The 18,353-nt window shown below is 43.2% G+C and overlaps 1 long non-coding RNA gene across 1 annotated transcript in view; it reads left to right on the plus strand.

The window, feature by feature from the left end:
* LOC131384634 (uncharacterized) overlaps positions 1 to 18,353 on the plus strand; it is a 59,994-nt gene that overhangs the window by 28,455 nt on the left and 13,186 nt on the right. Inside the window, exon 2 of the long non-coding RNA XR_009215693.1 lies at positions 10,945 to 11,057. This is a non-coding gene — a long non-coding RNA (uncharacterized LOC131384634). The remainder of the gene's footprint in view (positions 1 to 10,944; positions 11,058 to 18,353) is intronic.

Consider the following 18,353-nt stretch of genomic DNA (forward strand, 5'->3'; position numbering starts at 1 on the left):
AGATTTCAATCTAAAACCTTTGTTCTTTTCTTTTTTTGAGACCAAGTCTCGCTCTATCACCCAGCCTGGAGTGCAGTGGTACCATCTCGGCTCACTGCAGCCTCCACCTCCTGGGTTCAAGCGATTCTTGTGCCTCATCCTCCTGAGTAGCTGGAACTATAGGCGTGCGCCACCACACCCAGTTATTTTTTGTATTTTTAGTACAGATGAGGTGTTGCCATGTTGGCCAGGCTGGTCTCGAACTCCTGGCCTCAAGTGATCTGCCCACCTTGGTGTCCCAAAGTTCTGGGATTACAGGCGTAAGCCACCATGCCTGGTCCTAAAAACTCTTTATCATAGGAAAATTTTATTTTCTGGATTGTTTATTTTTCTCCATAGTCCTAAATACATTCTAAAACCACATTTTTATAGGTATTAGATTTCTCAGAGTTAACTTCTACATATTTTAATTTTCTCTCATATTTTCTGTCATTTTACTTTATCTTTCAGGTAATCAAATTGATCTTTGGTTGTGTCTATATTATTGTTTAGTCATCCCTTTGAAATGTTTATTTTTAGTTCCTAAGAACTCTTTTGTGTTCTCTGATTGCTACTTGTCATAGCAAACTGTAATTAGGATTGTAGTAGGCTATAAATTTCTGATTATCCTAATTAGCATTTTTACTAGTATTGTTTTAAATACTAATTTTATTAATTTGCTACTTTAGGTGTTCGGAATATGATTGATTTCGTGTGTGTGTTAATTAGGTTTTTTTTTTTTTTTAATTCTTTTCCCCTGCTTCGATTATCTTTTTCCTTTGGGTCAGTTGTTTTATTTTTTTAAAGCTTTCACTTTTGTATTGTTTTTCCTGAGAAGTGTGGTGTTCTCTATTGTCTATTCATTTGAATGAATTCAGAACCAAACAAATGCCTTAATTTAGCACAACCAGCTTGTGTGGGTTTCCTCTTCAATTGTTTAGGTTTGTTTCTCCAGGAAGGTTTTCCCTGAATAGAATGACTGGCACGAGTTCTGTGTAAGTAGGCAGGACTTTTGGACAGGAAGGCTTCCCTGTGGGTTTCCTGTGGGCGGAGTAGGCAAGAAGGCTGGGGAACCTGAGGTTCCCCCGGAGGAGGTAGAGATGCATTTTGAGTTTGATTGTTTCCCCTCTGAGTTTATAAATGTAGAGATTCAAAGTTTCTTCAGTTACCTCCTTTTTTTTTTATTTTTTATTTTATTTTTTATTTTTTTTGAGACAGAGTCTCGCTCTGTCGCCCAGGCTGGAGTGCAGTGGCGCAATCTCGGCTCACTGCAAGCTCCGCCCCCTGGGTTCATGCCATTCTCCTGCCTCAGCCTCTCCGAGTAGCTGGGACTACAGGCGCCCGCCACCTCGCCCGGCTAATTTTTTGTATTTTTAGTAGAGACGGGGTTTCACTGTGTTAGCCAGGATGGTCTCGATCTCCTGACCTAGTGATCCGCCCGCCTCGGCCTCCCAAAGTGCTGGGATTACAAGCGTGAGCCACCGCTCCCGGCCCCAGTTACCTCCTTTTAAGCTACAAGACCCTCCGGAGGAACACTCTCTCTGCCCTTTCTTTCTAAAGAGCAGTGCCCTGGCTTGTAGCCTGAGGCCAAAAGTCTCAGCTGCCTAGCTTTGTTTACACAGGTCACAGGAAAGGGGCCCAGCTGTCCCAAGGCACTGAATCCAGTTCTTTAATGAGGCCACTGTTGATTGCTCCCACAGCCCATCATTGTATTGTTGACCAAGTGAGGAGTTTCTCTGGGCCCCCTTGGGAAGACACATGCTTATTTCCTGTGCCCTGGCCTGCAGTTTCTCGTCAGTTCATCCATCTGCTTTGTGTCTTTTAGAAATTTCCCAAAACTCTTGTGTGCTGATGACACTCCTTCTTGTTTCCTATTGCTGTTATTCACTCATTTTCTTTAAAGAATATTTTCTGTCACTTTTATGGGAATGTGGAAGATAGAAGAGGTAAATACATGTGCTCATCCACCATTTTGTGTACAAGCACACACACACCATACACATACATGCACACACACACAATACACATACATGTGAAAAGCAAATACAATAATGCGTCCAGTCAATCCTTTGGAGGAAAGGCAGATTCCTGTTAATATAAATTATCAGACTACAATCACTAGATCTCTCAGTTGGTTCCAGTGTTTTGCCCAGGTTATGCTTATTTTAAAAATTAATGCTCAGCAATGTGTCAGAAATTACAGCTATGAAGTCTGAAAATAAAAAAAATTACAGTGTCATTTTAGAATTATTTTACAGAATTATCTGTACCTGAAAAGGAAGATATGGTCACTGTTGCTAGTGTCTTCCCAGTCCCTTTACCTTGGGATTTTGACTTGAGTTCCTCAGTTCCTCAGTAAAAGAGGCGGCTTGCCAAGGCATCGTTTTAGGCACAGTTTTGTAAGAAGTGCTGCTGTTCAACTATTATATCCTCTAGACACACAAATGCCATTTGGATTCTCCTACTTCAAATTCCCATCCTTACAAATTCCTTAAACAAGTGTTTAACTTAAGACAAAAACAACCACAGGCCAGGTGTGGTGGCTTACGCCTGTAATCCCAGCATTTTGGAAGGCCAAGGCAGGAGGATTGCTTGAGTCTAGGAATTTAAGACCAGCCTAGGCAACATAGTGAGATCCCATCTCTTAAAAAAAAAAAAAACAAAAAAACAAAAACCAAAAATTAGCCAGGTGTGGTAGTGCATGCCTGCAGTCCCAGCTACTCAGGAGGCTGAGGTGGGAGGATTTTTGAGCCCAGGAGGTCAAGGCTGCAGTAAGCCAAGATGGCGACACTGCACACTGGCCTGGGCAACAGAGCGAGACCTTGTCTCAAAAAGGATAAAAACAAAACAAAACAAAACAAACAACAACAAAAAGACACAAACATTTTGATTGTAAGAAACAGAACCCGAACTCTGAAATGAGCAAGGTGCTCAACAGCTAGGAAATCTGAGGTCAGATCTGAGTTCTACTACTCACTAACCCTGTGGTCTTGGGAAAAGGATTTACATTTTCTAAACCTCCATTTTCTGAATTTTAAATTGAAGATAATATTAGTTCCTACTTCATAGGATGGTTTTGAATATTAAGATAGTATACGTAAGTCCCTTAGCACATTACCTGACACATAGTATGGGCCTCATTAGATATTAGCAATTATCATTAAGATCTGCAAATAATTAATATTTATGTTACAGAGCAGTTATGGAATAAATATTCAATTCCTTCTTATTTTGATATTCATAAAATATAGAGAAATATTCCTTACTTCCTGGTTCCACCTGGATAGTATTATTTTGGCTTTTTTTTTTGAGACAGAATCTCGCTCTGTCATCCAGGCTGGAGTGCAGTGGCACAATCTTGGTTCACTACAAGCTCCGCCTCCTGGGTTCACGCCATTCTCCTGCCTCAGCCTCCCGAGTAGCTGGGACTACAGGCGCCCACCACCACGCCCGGCTAATTTTTTTGTATTTTTAGTAGAGATGGGGTTTCACCATGTTAACCAGGATGGTCTCGATCTCCTGACCTCATGATCCGCCGTCTCGGCCTCCCAAAGTGCTGGGATTACAGGCATTCTTTTTTTTTTTTTAACCCGGCCTGTTCTTTTTTTTAAAATAGTAAAGTACACATGACATAAAATTTACAATGTTAACTCTTTTTAAGTGTACAGTTCAGTGACATTAAAAATACTTACGGGCCGGGTGCAGGGTCTTGCTCTGCTGCCCAGGCTGGAGTGCAGTGGTGTGATAATGGCTCATTGCAGTCTTGACTTCCCAGGCTCAAGTGATCCTCCCACCTCAGCCTCCCAAATAGCTGGGACTACAGACACATGCCACCATGCCTGGCTAATTTTTTGTAGAGATGGAGTTTCGCCATGTTGCCTGGGTTGGTCTCAAACTCCTGGTCACAAGTGATCCGCCTATCTTGCCCTCTCAAAGTGCTGGGATTAAAGGTGTGTCATTCTTTTTTAAGACTGAAAAATATTCCACTGCATGTGTACACCATGTTTCGTTTATCCACTTATCTGTTCATAGGCACTTGGGGTGCATCAGCTCTTGGCCGTTATGAATAAGGCTGTTATGATACGGGTGGGTAAATATTTGGTCAAGTCCTCGCTTCTTTTTTTTTTTTTTTTCTGAGACGGAGTCTCGCTCTGTTGCCCAGGCTGGAGTTCAGTGGCATGATCTCGCCTCACTGCAAGCTCCGCCTCTGCGGCTCCCACCATTTTCCTGCCTCAGCCTCCCGAGTAGCTGGGACTACAGGTGCCTGCCACCAGGCCCGGCTAATTTTTTGTATTTTTTAGGAGAGACGGGGTTTCACTGTGTTGGCCAGGATGGTCTAGATCTCCTGACCTCGTGATCCACCCGCTTTGGCCTCCCAAAGTGCTGGGATTACAGGCGTGAGCCACCGTGCCCGGCCCCTGCTTCCATTTTTTGGGGTACACACCCAGAGGTGGAATTATTGCATCACAGGGCACTGGCATTTAAATTCTCACTCTTCTCATTTGGTGTCTCACACCAGTTTGCATTCCTGTTTGAGAGATTTGTAAATCACATACCATATTTGTTTTCTTCTCTGTTTCACAGATAAATATGCTGAGGCATGTTTTCAAGGAGGGGAAATAGATTCCTTTTCCTCAGCCTGGCACAGAGCCAACCTGCAGGGTAGCCCTGTGGTGACCTGGCAGGATCTGCTCTCCAGTCACTCCCGAGGGCCCTTCTCGGGACAAGGATACTTTTCTGTGTGGCCTGTTGATTTGAGTAGGTATAGCCTTTCTGCTAGCCACCAGACACAGCTCTGTAAGAATTTACTCTCAACTACCCCATGAATAAGAAAACACTTAGGGAGGCTTTTACCTATCCATGAATAGTTACTTCTGTTCAACAGTCCTACAGATGTTTTCGAATGCCTGAAGTGTGCCAGACATGTGCTAGGCAACAGGGTTAGAAAAGTGTGGGAAGCTTGGTCCCTGGCCTGGGGAACTTTAGTTCAGTGGAAAGCTTACAGATATTCCCCCCATACCCTTTCAGAGCGTGGATGTTTACAAAGTTGTCAAAGAGTATTTTGGTATGCTTTGGCAATGGTGGATCTAGTGTTGTGGGCCTTCTAAAAAATATGAAATGATGAATTCACAATTAGTTATAAGGTTTTGAAAGGGATTAATACCAATGGGTGGGGTGGGATGGGAGGAAGGTCCTGAAATGGGTTTTATTAACTTGGTAGTAAATCATTTCTGGATTTGAGGAGTATTAAAAGGATCCTTTACTCCCAAATCTCTCCCTCGATAGTCATATAATGAGATGCCTAAAGTTTCTGTCATTATTTTCATTCCACAGTTAATAAATCAAAGGGGTTGGTGATATTAGAAATACTTGAGAGCCAGATAAGACTGAAGCCCATACCACCTTCAATTATCCAGGGCTTAAGAAGCCTTTAATGGGTCAGGATTGCAGAATAAACAAGCTGTTAAAAAAAATACCATGTTCTGGCAGGCGCCTGTAATCCCAGCTACTTGGGAGGCTGAGGCAGGGGAATCACTTGAACCCAGGAGGTGGAAGTTGCAGTGAGCTGAGATCACACCACTGCACTCCAGCCTGGGCAACAGTGCAAGACTCTGTCTCAACAAACAAACAAACAAACAAAAAACAAAAAAAACCATGTCCATGGTAGAAAATTTGGAAAAGCAAAAAGAGCAAAACAAACTCACCTATTAATTGTTGTACTTCCCAGAGACAAACATTGCCAATATGTTGGTGAATATCCTTCCAGTCTGTTTTATATCCCTTGAATTGTAACTTGTTTTCTCTCATTTTCAATAACAATAGTCAGGAACACTTCTGGGCCATGCATTTTATAAATGTAGGTTTTAATATTTAAACATTTTTTTTCCTACGAAAAGGAAAAATAAGACAACCAAATACTATTGTTGAACTGATTCTAAAGCCTAGTCAGGTGGCTATTATAAAAAATAAAAATGTAGTTACTGCCACCTAAAGGAAAAATGTTAAACATACTGAAAATATATTTTAAGATTATGTTTGATATATAAAGCTATTAAGGGGGCTAATTTTGTGTTTTTAAAAATTTTTCTTTCTTTTACCAGGTTGCTTTTATCCTTCTTTTGAAATATTATTCATTTGAATCAATGAATAATTACTATATTATTCATGAATCATATTAATAATGAATATTCATATATTTATTATATAAGTAATATATTCACTAGCATAAAATTTTAAGTGACAAAATTATATACAGTGAAGAGTAGGTCCCTGTATGACTTCGTTTGTGTTGCTATACAAGAATACTTGAGGCTGGGTAATTTATAAAGAACAGAGGTTTATTTGGTTCATGGTTCTCAGGCTGTACATGAAGCATAGTGCTGGCATCTGCCTCTGGTGAGGCCTCAGGAAGCTTCCACTCATGAAAGAAGGCAAAGAGGCAGCTGTGTTACATGGCAAGAGGGAGAGAGAGAGAGAGAGAGACAGAGAGAGGAGGTGCCAATCTCCTTTAAATAACCAGCTCTCATGTGAATGAACAGAGCATGAACGGAGCAAGAACTTCCTCATTACCATGAGGATGGCAAGAGAGATCTGCCCCCATGACCCAAACACCTCCCACCAGGCCCCACCTCCAACAGTGGGGAGCATATTTCCTTCCTTCCTTTCTTTCTTTCTTTCTTTCTTTCTTTCTTTCTTTCTTTCTTTCTTTCTTTCTTTCTTTCTTTCTTTCTTTCTTTTCTTTCTTCTTTCTTTCTTTTTTCTTTCTTTTCTTTCCTTCCTTCCTTCCTTTCTCTTTCTTTCTTTTCTTTCTTTCTTTCTTTCTTTCTTTCTTTCTTTCTTTCTTTCTTTTTTTCTTTCTTTTTCTTTCTTTTCTTTCTTTCTCTCTTTCTCTCTTTCTTTCTCTTTTTCTTTCTTTCTCTCTCTTTCTTTCTCTCTTTCTTTTCTGAGACACAGTCTCACTCTGTTGCCCAGGCTGAGTGCAGTGGTGTGATCTTGGCTCACTGCAGCCTCAGCTTCCTGGGTTCAAGTGATTCTCCTGCCTCAGTCTCCCTAGTAGCTGGGATTATAGGCACCCGTAGTTCGCCTAGCTAATTTTTGTATTTTTAGTAAAGACAGGGTTTCACCATGTTCATCAGGCTGGTCTCAAACTCCTGACCTCGTGATCTGCCCGCCTCAGCCTCCCGAAGTGCTGGGATTACAGGTGTGAGCCACCGTGCCTGGCCCTGGGGAGCATATTTCAACGTGAGGTTTGGAGGGGACAAACATCCAAGCTATATCAATTCCCTATCTATCTCTGCCCTCTTAACCGTAATTCCCCTCCACAAAGTCAATTGCTACAGGCAGTTTCTTGTGTATTTTTTCAGAGATAGTCTGTACATACATAAGACTCAATGTTTGTGCATGTGTATGTGTATATTGATACATGCATTATACTACTCACAAGTGGTAGTATATGGACCCATTAGTCTCCACTTTGTTTCTGTTTGTGTATTTTGTCTTGTTTTATTTTCACTATCCGGAGATCATGTCAGCATATATTGGGATGGCTTTAAAACAAATGGGGGCTGGGCGTGGTGGCTTATGTCTGTAATCCCAGCACTTTGGGAGGCCAAGGCAGGTGGATCACTTGAGGTCAGGAATTCGAGACCACCCTGACCAACATGGTGAAACCCCTTCTCTACTAAAAATACAAAAATTAGCTGGGCATGGTGGCTTGCGCCTGTAGTCCCAGCTACTTGGGAGGCTGAGGCAGGAGAATGGCTTGAACCCGGGAGGCGGAGGTTGCAGTGAGCCAAGATTGTGCCATTGCACTCCAGCCTGGGAAACAGAGCAATGCTTTGTCTCAAAAAATAAAAATATAAAAAAAAAATAGGCTGGGCATGGTGGCTCACACCTGTAATTCCAGCACTTTGGGAGGCCGAGGCGGGTGGATGTCTTGAGGTCAGGAGTTCGAGACCAGCCTGACCAACATGGTGAAACCCTGTCTCTACTAAAAATACAAATATTAGTCAGGCATGGTGGCACGTGCCTGTAATCCCAGCTACTCGGGAGGCTGAGGCAGGAGATTTGCTTGAATTCTGAAGCCGGAGGTTGCAGTGAGCTGAGATCACATCACTGCACTGGGTGACAGAGTGAGACTCCATCTCAAAAAAAATCCACAAAAACATTGTATTTCATTGAACCATAATCTGTTGTAGAGTCTCCAATTCATAGATATTTAAGTCATCTCTGTTTTTGCTATTCCTTATTCAATGATGGAAATCTTTGTACATAAATCATTGTACATAAATCTTAGTACATAAATCTTTGCATATGTATCAAAAATATGTATAGAGTATGATCCTAGGAAGGAAATTGTTGAAGCTTTTGATTTCTTTTTTTTTTTTTATGGATCAATGATAATAACTCAATCCTCTATTTGACAAAGAAGAAGGAGAAGGAAGAGGAAGAAAAAGAAAGTGGGATAAAGGATCAGAAAGGGAGGAAAATAGAAAAAACTAGAGTGTGACTCCAGGGTAGACCTGTTTTGTTGTCACTGAGTTGGTTGGTTAGTTTGTCTGTTGTATTTTTCATGTTTCGCCATGTTGGCCAGACTGGTCTCGAACTCCTAGCCCGAAGTGATCAACCCGCCTCGCCCCCCAGAGTGCCGGGACCACAGGCGTGAGCCACCACGTCCAGCCCCCACATTACTTCTGGCCTCCGTGGTAGACCTCCGAGATGGAGCGGCCGGGCAGAGGCGCTCCTCACTTCCCAGACGGGGTGGCCAGGCAGAGACGCTCCTCACTTCTTCCCAGATGATAGGTGGCTGGGCAGAGGCGCTCCTCACTTCCCAGACGGGGCGGCCGGGCAAAGGCGCTCCTCACTTCCCAGACCATGGGTGGCCGGGCAGAGGCGCTCCTCACTTCCCAGATGGGGCGGCGGCCAGGCAGGGGCTGCAATCCCAGCACTCTGGGAGGCCAAGGCAGGCGGCTGGGAGGCGGAGGCTGCAGCGAGCCAAGACCACGCCACCGCACTCCAGCCCGGGCAACACCGAGCACCGAGTGAGCGAGACTCCGTCTGTAGTCCCAGCACCTCGGGAGGCCGAGGCGGGCAGAGCAGTTGGGGTCAGGAGCTGGAGACCAGCCTGGCCAACATGGCGAAACCGCGCCTCCAGCCAAAGGAGAAAAAGCAGGCAGCGGTGGTGGCGCGCGCCTGCAATCCCAGGCAGCCCGCAGGCCGGGGCAGGAGAATCACGGGAGCTGGAGGCAGGAAGTCTGCAGCGAGCCGACTAGATTCCAGCCTCAGCCACAGAGGGAAGAAAAGAAAGAAGGAGGGAAGGAGGGAAGGAAGGGAAGCTTTTGATTTCTTATCCAACTCTAACCCTTCCTATTTCCCTGTGTTCATTTTTCCAATACGGTTATATAAAAATGCTTAGTTGTCCAGGCGCAGTGGCTCATGCCTGTAATCCCAGCACTTTGCGAGGCCGAGGCGGGCGGATCGTGAGGTCAGGAGATCAAGACCATCCTGGCTAACGTGGTGAAACCCTGTCTCTACTAAAAATACAAAAATTAGCCGGGCATGGTGGCATGCGCCTGTAATCCCAGCTACCCAGGGGGCTGAGGCAGGAGAATTGCTTGAACCCGGGAGGCGGAAGTTGCAGTGAGCCAAGATTGCGCCACTGCACTCCAGCCTGTGCAACAGAGCGAGACTTCATCTCAAAAAAAAAAAAAAAAAAAGCTTAGTTAAGTCAAAAGTCAGTATTTACATTTTTGTCACTATTAAATATTATTCACCACTGAATCAAATAGGATCTTGTCATCATATCTTCTTTCTTGTATAACCTTCTGCTTTTTCTGACATTAATAATTGCTAATCCCCCTCATCACTGGCCAAACTGCCTAGTTTTCTACATACAATTACTATTTTTTTCTATTCAAAGGATACTGGAGATTTGGCAAACTTTTGGTAATCCTTTCCCTCCAAATTCTCAAACACATTAAATAATTATTAAAGGTTGGGCATGGTGGCTCATGCCTGTAATCCCAGCACACTGGGAGGCCAAGGCAAGAGGATTGCATGAAACCAGGAGTTCTAGAGCAGCGTGGGCAACATAAGGAGACCCTCTACAAAAAATAAAAGCAAAAATAAGTCGGGTGTGGTGGTATGTGCCTCTAGTCCTAGCTAGCTGGGAGGCTGAGGTGGGGGGATCACTTGAGCCCATGAGTTCCAGCCCATAGCAGTGGGCTATGATTGTGCCACTGCACCTCAGCATGGGTTGACAGAGACCTTGTCTGTAAAAATATATTATTATAATAATAATAATTAACAGTTCTATTTTTCTCCCTAGATAGCTCCCTTTCATTCTGCCACAGCCTTCTGCCTTTGGGATGGCTGCTTGCTAGGTATAATAGATGTTTTGTTTGCAAGATATTTTCTCTCAGAATTTTGAGGGCATTGCCCTGTTGTCTTCTGGCATTTTGTATTGCTATTGAAAAGCCTGATGCCAGTCAGATTGCTGATCGATAAGGCAATACGTGACCTGGTTTTTCATTCTGGAAGTTTTTAGTATCTTTTCTTTATTTCCAGTATTCTAAAATTTTAAAATTAATTGCCTTAGAGAGTGTGGCAGAGACGGCTATTAGACCATCAAAAAAATGTCCTTCTTCCTTGGTGCAGAGTGGTTTAGAGGAAGCCTGTGCCTGGCGCTGCTCAGCATTTCCCAGCCCCATTGCATCCAGGAAGAACCTTGTGACTGGTTCTTTCTAACGGAAGGAGTGTGAGCTGAACCGATGTGTGTCAGCTGAGGTGGTGGTGGTGGGGCCAAGGGCAGGGACTGGGGTGGAAGGCATGACAAGAAGGGATGCACCTAGTTCAGGAAGACCAGTGTCAGAGGAGTCAGGGCCCAGGGATCCAACGTCCATGTTAATGCTTCCACTCTATCCCCAGTGCCAGCCCTGCACCCCACTCCTGCCCCTGCTTGGTGCTTGATGACCCTGTGTCTGGCTTCTCTGGGGAGAACTGACTGTATCTTGTTCACTTCCCTTTCTCCAGGCTCTCAGGTAATTTTCTCTACTCTGGTAAGTAAGTTGCTTCTCATTCTTTCCTTTTCCATCTTCCAAATACTTATTGAAATCCTTTTCTGTTATTCTCTTTATCTTTATGAATTTTACTATTTTATTTCCCTTAACTGTCATTGTGATAGTTTGGGGAGTGTATTAGGTTCCAAGGGCTGCTGTGACACATTACCACAAAATTAGGGGCTTAACACAACAGAAATTTATTCTTTCACAGTTCTGGGGTCCAGAAATCTAATCTAAACTCAGTTTCATTAGGCCTAAATCAAGGTGTCGGCAGGTCCATGTGCCCTCTGGAAGCTCCATGGGAGAATCCTTGCCTTGCCTCTCTCGGCTTCTGGTGGCTGCTGGCATTCCTTGGCTTGTGACTCCATCACTCCAGTTTCTGCATGATCACAATTTCCTCCTCCTCTTCTGTTGGTACCAAATCTCCTTCTGCCTCTCTCCTATAAGGACACTTGTGATTGTATTTAGGGCCCACCCAGAGAATTCAGGATAACCATCCAAAGATCCTTGACTTAATTACATCTGCCACGTACTTGCCACATAAAGTAACACTCACAGATTCTGGAGATTAGGATGTAGACACATCTTTGGGAGCCATTATTTAGCCTATGACAGGGAGAGAAGATGAAAGCATACGGTCAGTCTACCATATTTAATGTGGGTTCTTTCCATGTTTTCCTCTAGTGCCTTGCAATTTCCTTTTAGCATTTCAATCTTTGATCTAATTGGAATCTATTTCAGAGTGGAGCTCCCTGTTATCCCAAATGCCAATTTTTAATTTTATTATTTTATTTTATTTTTTTGAGATGGATTCTTGCTCTGTCACCCAGGCTGGGGTACGGTGGCACAATCTCAGCTCACTGCAACATCCACCTCCCGGGTCCAAGTGATTCTCCTGCCTCAGCCTCCTGAGTAGTGGAGATTACAGATGCCCACATCCAAGGTGGCTAATATTTTTTTTCTTTTTTGTATCTTCAGTAGAGATGGGGTTTTGCCATGTTGGCCAGACTGGTCTTGAACCCCTGACCTCAAGTGATCCACCCATCTCGGCCTCCCAAAGTGCTGGGAGTACAGACATGAGCCACTATGCCCGGCTGCCAATCTTAAAATATTTTGTCTTTTCTCCCTAGATACGAAATAAAAGTGATTAGGTCTTAAGAGAATAAAATTAAAACACATTTATTTTCCTGTAACATGCAAAAATGCAAAAAAAAAAGAAAGTAAAATAAAATAGACATAACTTTGGAGAAATTGCCTTTGCTCACTGTGGATTCTGGAGGGTGTGAGTGATGGACAGGTCCATCTGTGCATGGAGAATGGAAAGCCCCTTCTCCAGGATCACCCTTTACCTTAAGAGAACACCTCAGCTCCAGGCACCAAGCTGGAGTATTACAGGCACTTAGCTTTACTCCTATAGACAGATAAGAGTGGGAGGACTGTGTGGTAAGGAATGAAACCCTTACACTCTTTCTGGCTCTTCCCAGTCTTACAAGGAGTGACACACTTTGTGGCCTACAAGCTTGTCACTGCAATTCATGCAATGGGTGGTAAGAGGACAAAGCACGCTAGGTCCCTGATCCAACCTCCCAGGGATGACAGGTCTGGCTACTCCTCAAACTGAACCTGAAAAAATGCAAATCATTCACATTTTCACCCTGATTCTGGCACACCCCGAGGCAAAAATAACCATTTGCCTTCATAGGAGCTTCTGTGTAGGCTGTGAATAAGGAGGTTTCTATCTCAGCTTTCTTTTTGCTCATTTAAAGACAACTGAGAGTACGACAGGGTAATTGTTTTGTTTTAAACACTGTAATTTAGTTCCTTTCTGGACCTTCTATGTATGAGTCATTTTCTGTAGCAGTGCTAAGAGATGCAAATAGAAAAACATTATTTCTGAAAGCTTGAGATTTCAAGCTGGGCCTTTTATTCACATTCTCTTGTTAGTTTTAGTCTTACTCGTGACATTCATGTTATTAGAAGAATGACACAATTTGAATCACATTTTTGTCCCATGTACTAATGTAGCAAACAATTTCACAATCGTCCCTTTCTTTGACATGTGAGTCATTATCATTTGGTTTTGTTCTCCTTCACTCCTGAGCTCACTATCTCCTGATCACACGTATACACATTTCTCTGATAGCCTAGATCTTTATGGGTGATCAAGATTTTTGTTTATTCTATTTTGTTGCTTTCATACCTGCTAGTATCCTCTTTAAGTTTGACTCTCTTATATTTCGGGGTATGCCAAACAAATACTTCAGGAGAAAGGAGGCAATGTGTTGAAAGGAAGCTGTGCACAAAGCAAGAAGAAAAGAAGAAGATATAAGAAGGAAAAGTAGTGGCTCTTAAACAAAGATCTTGCATCTTTTCCTTCTTTATTTTTTTTCCTTTTCTTTTCTTTTTTTTTTTTTTTTGAGGCAGAGTGTCACTCTGTCATCCAGGCTGGAGTGCAGTGGTGCGATCTCGTTTCACTGTAACCTCTGCCTCCTGGGTTCAAGCGATTCTCCTGCTTCAGCCTCCCGAGTAGCCAGGACTACAGGCACAGGTCACCACGCCTGGCTAATTTTTGTAATTTTAGTGGAGGTGGGGTTTCACCATGTTGGCAAGGCTGGTCTCGAACTCCTGACCTCAAATGATCCACCCACCTCGGCCTCCCAAAGTGCTGGGATTACAAGCATGAGCCACCATGCCCAGCCCTTCTTTAAAATTGGAACCCTGGCCAGGTGCAGTGGCTCACACCTGTAATCCTAGCACTTTGGGAGGCCAAGGCAGGCAGATCACTTGAGGTCAGGAGTTCAAGACCAACCTGGCCAACATGGTGAAGCCCCATCTCTACAAAAAATACAAAATTAGCTGGGCATGGTGGCACGCGCCTATAATCCCAGTTACTCAGGAGGCTGAGACAGAATTGCTTGAACCCAGGAGGGAGAGGTTGCAGTGAGCTGAGATTGCCCCACTGTACTCCAGCCTGGGCAACAGAGTGAGACTCCATCTCAAAAACAAGCAAACAAACCAAAAAACCAAACCCAACTTTGAACCCAGTATCAGAAAGCACATTTAATTTGGAACTCTATAGAACGTCTGCACGCGAACAGATGCCATATCTGTAACAAAAATTAGGGCCACAGCCACTTTCCTTGTATCGCCTCCTTTTTTCTTTGGCTTTCTTGTATAAATCTTAGCATAAGGCCTGGTTGCTTGGTTTACAAAATATTTGTTTATGAAAGTTGCAAAGGTGAGAGGAGGGATTTCAGTATCAGAAAGACTGGGTTTCAAATTTTGGCTTTGCTCTGTGACTTTTGGCAAGTTATATAACTTCATTAAGCTTCAGCTTTTCCCTAGTAAATATTTGACGGATGAGAGGTAAATGAGAAAATGTGTATAAAAATCTTAGTATAGTGCTTAGCATCTCAAGCAACCCAGAATATCAACTAATTTGTTAAATGAATAGTTCTTGAATATTTACTGTATGCTGAACTGTCTGCCAGGCTGAGGCCGCTGTGGTGAATAGGACAGGTAAGATTCCTGGCCTTGGGGAGCTTCCATTCTGGTGGGAAAAACAGACAATAAGCATGTAAACAAATCAATAAAATAACCAGATGGTGAGAAGCCCTGAAAGAAATAAAAAAAAGTGTATTATTAAGAACAGCAGGGAGGACCTGTGTCCTATGCTGGGAAAGTCAGGGAAGACTTCATAGCAGCCCGAAGAATGAGAAAGAGCCAGCCGTACTATGAGCTGTTTAAGGCAGAGGAAATTGGGTCACGGGCTTAGAGAGAGATTGGGTTCTACTCGCTGTCAGAGGCCAGCAGTGCAAGGTTCCTCCTTATCTTCTTATGGCCTGTGTCCTTCTATAGCCCTGGCCACTGAGAATTGGCTCTGACTGTGACTGTGACTTGCTGTCCTCAACTTCCTTATCCAACTTAAATTGGATGGTCCGTCATTATAGTCACCCTCTTGAATAGATCCCAAAATTCCCTTGTCCTTTTAATTGTACTTTAAACTCACTTGGCCAAACTCCAACCCTGGTTAAATCCAGCTCTCTGCCCTACTCCATGTCTTTACCCATTGAGTATGGTGGAAGAATAGCCCACAATCTCATTGGCGGGTGCTATGGTCTGAATGTTGCTATGCTCTCCAAAATCATAGGCTGAAACTTAATCCTCAGTGTCATAGCATGGAGGTGGAGACTTTGGGGAAGTGATTAAGTCATGAAGACTCTGCCTTCATAAATGGGATAATGTAAAGGAGATTAAAAGGAGCCTGTTTGCTGCCTTCTACCATGTGAGAATGCAGCAAGAGGTACCATCTATGTGCAATGAGCCCTTACCAGACATTGAACCTGCTGGCACTTTTATCTTGGACTTCCCAGCCTCCAGAACTGTGAGCAATACATTTCTGTTGTTTATAAATTACCCAGTGTAATACATTTTGTTATAGCAGCACAAATGGACTAAGACTAAGGACCTCAGTTCCACTTTAAATTCGCCGAGGTCGTTATGCTACCAAGCAATCTTATGAGATTTCTCTGTTCCCTCTGTTCTACTCTCCCTACTCCAGGTTGATGAAGAGAGGGGTTGGAGTATCATGATCTCCACTCCCCCTTCACCAGGTAGATAAGAGAGGGGCAGCTCTGTGAACCCAAGCTTGCCTAGCCCCAGCTCCCCTTCCTGCCACTCTCTCTACTCAGACCCTGGTCATTCCATTCTTCAAAGCTCAGCTATTCTCTCTCTTGAAAAGTGCCCTTATTCCATCAAACACATAAAACCTGTTCAAAGAACTAAGGCAGCAGGTGATTCTTGGCATCCAACAGGAGCTTACAACAAAGGGTGGGAGTATGTAAGACAGGATTCTTCTTTTATCAGTTGCCCCACTAACCTAGGGCAAATCATAAATTTCCATCTCTGAGATGTGCTCTGATGATGATGTGTGGGAGAGCATTTTAAAAAGTAGTAGAGCGCTAAGCACATCCACAAACTATAATCCAATTCAATAAATTATATCACATCTTGATAATCAAATGTTGCAGAAATTTTAATTACTCCATGTATTATTGTAATAATTACTCCATGTATTATTAATTACTCCATGTATAATTAATAAGTCATGGGTATTTAGGGAATTACAAGCTTTTTAAATGTATTTTTTCCTCTTTCCCTAAAATACATACACACCATAAAATCACAGCCTTATGGCTTTAATTTTAAAATACTTGTTAACCTTTTATTTATAATCCAATGAGTATCACAAATCCACCTCCAACTCACCTTAATTTCTAAAGTTTTGTATGTTTGCAAAAACAAACTCTTGGCATTCGGATTAAAATCAAATCTGTTGTTCTTTCCATGGCACATTGCTTTGTCCTGCTGGTTATTGTATTAGTTCATTTGAGGGTCCTTCCGCTGGGAGTTCTCACTCAGACTGACTGGGGAGAACTCTGGCAGGCTGCCTAATGGACTCTTAGGGTGTGGAATCTGCAGTGAATTCCCAGTTCGAATCTTCCTCTGACAAATTTTGCTACTTGCCAGACTGTTTCCTTTCTACTCGGGCTCCATCTACTGGACAAAAATGACCAGTAGTGCCTACGCTTCTCCATTATGGCTTTGAAATTTTCAAATTAGGTGGAAATCTAATACATCTTCTCTTTGTTAAAAGAAACACTTTAGACAAATTAAATTTAACAGTGTTTGAGCAGAGAACGATACAATAATTGGGCAGCCCCCAGAACCAGAATAGGTTCAGAGCAAACCCGGGGCTACTACATAGTTGAATAACATTTATGGAGAAAGGAAAGTGACGGACTAAAGACACAAGTGAGGTACAGAAACGGCTGGATTGGTGACAGCTGGGTGTTTTCCCTATACAAACAGTTGGCCACCTGTGATTGGCTGAAACTCAGCTGCTGTGATTGGCTGAGCCTCAGCTGCTTGTCACAAGAATGGGTCATAGTATGTTTGCACATTCAGTTAGGTTACAGTTCACTGTGTATGGAGAAACCTTTAGGCTGAACTTAAAATATGTAAGGAAGTAGCTTTAGGCTAAACTCAATTTAACGTTTAAATTTAATTTTACACATTAAAATTATTGTCCCAGTTTGTTCGTGCTGTTGTAACAAAATACCGCAAACTGGGTAGCTAATACACAACAGAAACGTATTTCTCACAGTTTTGAAGTCTGAGAAGTCCAAGATCAAAGTGCCAGCAGATCTGGTGTCTGGTGGGAGCCAGCTTTCTCATAGAGCATGACTTCTTGCTGTGTCCTCACTTGGTGGAAGGGGCAGAGGCCCTTTTAAAAGGGCACTTAGTTGATTCATAGGACTCTGCCCTCATGCCCTAGGCCTCCAAAGGCCTGCTTTCTAAATACCATCCTCACCTTGGGGTTTAGAATTTCAACATACGAATTCGCGGGGGACACAAACATTCAGACCACAGCAATTATACTTAATTCTGCCTTTTCAAGGTCTCTGCTCTATTCCTGGACACAAAGAGTTTACATGTTTTTGGGTCCTAACTCCTGGACACATTTTCTTTTCTTTTTTGAGACAGGTTCTCACTCTGTTGGCCAGGCTGGTGTGCAATGGTGTGATCTCGGCTTACTGTGACCTCTGCCTCCCAGGCTCAAGCGATCCTCCCACTTCAGCCTCCCAGTAGCTGCAACTACCGCCACCATGCCTGGATAATTTTCATATTTTTTTTTCTAGAGATGGGGCTTTGCCATGTTGCCCAGGCTGGTCTTAAACTCTTGGCCTCAAGCAATCTGCCCACCTGGGCCAAAGTGCTGGGATAACAGGTGTGAGCCACCGCGCCTGGCTCTGGACACATTTTGCCTTTTGGAGGAAAGTTCTAGTGTCCTTTAATAATAATTAATTATTTGGACTAAAGACTTTTGGAAGCTACAGCCTTTCATTCATGTTACAGGTCCTAAATTGCTGTTTTCAGTGTGCAAAGGTTGCCTTTCTGAAGGACCTTCTATTGATAATTTTTACCTCTATTAGGATCACATGGACTGACTTGAGTCGGGTTTTTTTTTTTTTTTTTTTTTGAGACAGTCTCGCTCTGTTGCCCAGGTTGGAGTGCAACGGTGCGATCTCGACTCACTGCAACCTCCACCTCCTGGGTTCAAGCGATTCTCCTGCCTCAGCTTCCTGAGTAGCTGGGACTACAGGTGCACACTACCACGCCCTGTAGTTTTTGTTGTTTTTTTTTTTTTTTTGTATTTTTAGTAGAGTTGGGGTTTCACCATGTTAACTACGATGGTCTCAATCTCTTGACCTC

This window comes from Hylobates moloch, unplaced genomic scaffold (assembly GCF_009828535.3).
Source record: "Hylobates moloch isolate HMO894 unplaced genomic scaffold, HMol_V3 SCAFFOLD_11, whole genome shotgun sequence".
NCBI classification, from domain to species: Eukaryota; Metazoa; Chordata; class Mammalia; order Primates; family Hylobatidae; genus Hylobates; species Hylobates moloch.